This window comes from Dama dama, chromosome 18 (genome assembly GCF_033118175.1).
Source record: "Dama dama isolate Ldn47 chromosome 18, ASM3311817v1, whole genome shotgun sequence".
In the NCBI taxonomy this organism is placed as follows: Eukaryota; Metazoa; Chordata; class Mammalia; order Artiodactyla; family Cervidae; genus Dama; species Dama dama.
The window spans coordinates 71,797,260-71,801,173 of record NC_083698.1 but is presented as its reverse complement, the minus strand read 5'-3'; the positions used below and the strand labels follow the sequence as shown (position 1 = coordinate 71,801,173).

Sequence of the window (3,914 nt, the reverse complement as noted above, 5' to 3'; positions counted from 1 at the left end):
TTTATTACAACTCATATACAGTCAGATGGGAGAGATACATAGGGCAAGGTGAGGGGAAAGGACAGAGTTTCTTTGCCCCCTCCAGGATGTCACTCTTCCCAAATTTTAATGTGTTCACCAACCTGGAAATTCTCTGTACTCCATTATTTTGAGGTTTTATGGTGGCTTCATTACTTAGGGATGATTGATTAAATCATCAGTCATTGGTGACTGACTCATCACCAGCCCTATCCACTCCCTAGGAAGTCAAGGGATTGGACTAAAATATTCAATCCTCTAATCACCTGGTTTGTCCCTCTGACAACGAGCCCCCATCCCCAGGTGGAGTCCAAAACCACCTAATTAACACAACAATAGACACCTTTGCCCAGCTAGTTCAGTCGGTAGAGCATGAGACTCTTAATCCCAGAATCGTGGGTTCGAGCCCCACATTGGGCACAGTTAGTGTTGGGCTTCCCTTCTGACTCAGTTGGTAAAGAATCCCCCTACAATGTGGAAGACCCGGGTTCAATCCCTGGGTTGGGAAGATCCCCTAGAGAAGGGAAAGGCTACCCACTCCAGTATTCTGGCCTAGAGAATTCCATGGACTGTATAGTTCATGGGGTCACAAAGAGGCAGACAGGACTGAGCGACTTTCCCTTTCAGACACCTTTATGCTCTCACCATTTTGGAAATTCCAATTGTTTTAGAAGCTTTGTAGCAGAAACAGGGATGAAGACTAAATGCATGCTTCTTATGGCAAATCACCATGTCACAGGAGGGCAGCAATCAACCCCTCTATGGAGGACAATACAGGTACTCATCAGTCACCTCCAGCAAAGCCAAATTAGAAGGGCTTCCAGATAATTTTCTTGAAGTCAGAGGTCCCTATAAAAAGCATCTCCCTCATTGGGTAGAGCTCATCTGGGGTGATGGTTGGTTAGCATCTGCTATGCCCCTACCCAGCAGGGAAAATGCACACTGGACAGATGGTGTGGTGGAGAGAAGGGACAGAGTTCAACAGTCAGGCTGCTCAGTCTGACATCTTCCAAAGAAGGTGGCCAGCTTGGAGTACCTGGTCAAATCTCACCTGGGGGAGTCAAGCTGCCAAAGTGGGAATGAGAGTGTAAAGAGGTGGGTGGGGGGAGGGGGAGGTATTCCCAGTGAGATGCTGATGAGAGCTGCATGGAGTGAAGGAAGCCAGTAAGGGATTGCAAGTCTTTGAAAAGAAGTTAGAAAAAGTAAGAAAGCTAACACATATTTAATTTCATATTAAACATCACTCATTTTATGCCTGTGTAAGGTTAAACTAGTATCTACAACTATATTATGCATTTATGACACACTTTATCCTTAATTTTTTAGATATTTCTGGGCTACATGGTTTGTGAGATTTCTTTGGAATTGTTATAAATCTCCAAAAGTTTTTCCAATATATTTGCTGAAAAAAAAATCTGTGTATAAGTGAACCCCAGCAGTTCAAATCCATATTGTTCAAGAGTCAACTATGTATAGAAAAAACATAGCTTCATAATTTATGCTCAGAGGAAGCAAATTACCTCTTTGTCCTCTTTGGTTTCATTGATTTAAAACTAGATAATGGATGACACTGTAATGTCATCCTTGCAATGTCAGGTTTGGGCACATCTATGTATGCAATTTTCATGGGAAGAAGGAACTTTTCAGAGTAACACACATCTCAAATAGGCCATGTCTTCTGGGAGTGAAGGAACAAGTGTGGAATTCTTTCCTGAAGAGACTTTGATTCTGGTAGAATTTCATCTTTTGCCATGTAGTGTCACTGTACCTTACCTACAGTACCAGGTGTGACCAAATAGTATTAATGGACTACTTGCTCATTGTAGTATCAAAATCATCTCTGGTTTTGTCCCTACATTCACCCAATTCACCCCCATCCCCAATTAGACTATGACTGTGAGATTTCTTTTTCCAAAAACATTATTTTTCCAGCTTTATTGAGATATAATTGACATATACCATTGAGCAAGTTTAAGAATTTAATCCATTTACGTCTTGCAAAATGGTTACCATCATAGCATTAGATAACTCCTCCAGCCTATCACACTGTGACTTCTTTTTTGTGGTGAGAACATCCAAAGTATATGATACAGTATTGTTAGCTATAACCACCATGTAACTAACTGTACACTAGATCCTCAGAACTAACTCATCTTATACCTGAAATTTTGTACCTTTTAACCAACATCACTTTTTGCCTATTCATCAGCCTCTGACAACCAACCACTCTGCTCTGTCTCCCAGAGTATGACTTTTTTATCACACATATTTGTCTGTCTGACATTTTACTTCATGTAATGCCCTCCAGGTTCATCCAAGTTGTCACAAATAGCAGGATTTCCTACTTTATCATGGTTGTGGCCTTTCTGGAACAGGAATAGATCTTTTCTTCTTTATGTCTTCCAAGCCTGGCTCAGGCCCGACATGTGAATGTGCTCTATAACTATTTGCAGAGCTTAACCAAACAAAAATGAAGAATTAAACGTCAGACTCTATGTTATCACCTCGTTTTAATTCACATCAAACTTTGTGAAGAAGGCATTGTTAGCCACAAGGTACAGATTAAATGCTTCTTCTATACTTTGCTGAATGTGTGGATCATGACATGTTAGAAGCTGAGTTGTTTCCCCACAAATTCAGATGTTGAAACCCTAACCCCAGAACCTCAGAATATGACTCTATTTGGAGTCACATTCTGGAGACTGTGATCTTTAAATCTGGAGATTGGGATCTTTAAATAGGAGGTATTAGGGCCTTAGTGTGATCCCTAGGCTGATCTGACTGGTTTTCTTATAAGAAGACATTTGGACACACACAGAAGTACCAGGGATGTGTATACAGAGGAAAGGCCAAGTGAGGAGACAGGGAGAAGATGACCCTTTGCACACCAAGGAGAGAGACCTCAGGAGAGAGGTCTGCCCACACCTTGATCTTGGACTTCCAGCCTCCAGGACTCAGAGAAAATAAATATCTGTTGTTTGAGCCTCTAGAATTATGAGATTCAGTTGGTTAAGATGAGTCAATTATGAGATTCAGTTGGTTAATTTCAGTTGGTTAAGCCACCTAGTCTCTGGCATTTTGTTTGCACAGCCTGCAAACTAAAACAGCATGAAGTGAGGAGTAATGGCTGAAGCTATGAAGAAAATGTGGGTAGTGAGACATATGCATGATAAAGGGGAAAGAAGATGAGATGAGTTTGTTTCACGGCTCCTTCCTGTACTCTCTGTGAAACTTTTGAAGAGCCACATTATTTTCAAGAGAATACATTTTCTTAGCCACATCTTACTATTCCCAATAGTTGCAACTCCTCTCTCATCTCAGCTTCAAGCAAACCATTCTCTGATCACCACTTCAAAAATTCCAGCTTATTTCCTCCAGTTCTCCAATTCCAGTAATCTTCCCCATTACCCATGAATTCTACAACCCATGTTCCTCACTCCTTTCATGTCTAACCTCTCTTTTCCCTGCATAGTTCTCTGGTCAATCACGGAAATCAAGAACTTGGTTACACCCTCAACTTCCCCACTTTTCTTGCTTCATAGCCTCATTTGGCAAAATTGAAGGGTAGTTAAATACAACTCTAACTATCCATGTGAATGAATGTGGCTGGAAAAAATACATAAGATGCTGATAATGACTACAGATAAAAAATAAAATGAGGGAAGAAAATAGAAAGAGCTGGTGGTCATTGTAGTTATCTGCTATGTTTATAATCTGATTCCCTCAACCAGAACAGAAGGTACATGAGAAAATGAATGCTGACTGTTTCATTCACTGCTGTTTCCCTAATATATCACTAACTTATATGTATAAGACATTGTACCAGCAATAGCAGGACACACATCCTTTTTGAGGGCACATGGAACTTTTACCATATAGACTATGTTCTGAACCAC

At 40.7% G+C, this 3,914-nt stretch overlaps 1 non-coding gene across 1 annotated transcript; it reads left to right on the top strand.

Annotated features, from left to right (window-relative positions):
• Positions 1 to 365: 365 nt before the first annotated feature.
• TRNAK-CUU (transfer RNA lysine (anticodon CUU)) lies at positions 366 to 438 on the top strand. Its single transcript has one exon. It is a non-coding gene; the product is annotated as a tRNA-Lys (tRNA).
• The last annotated feature ends 3,476 nt before the right edge of the window (positions 439 to 3,914 follow it).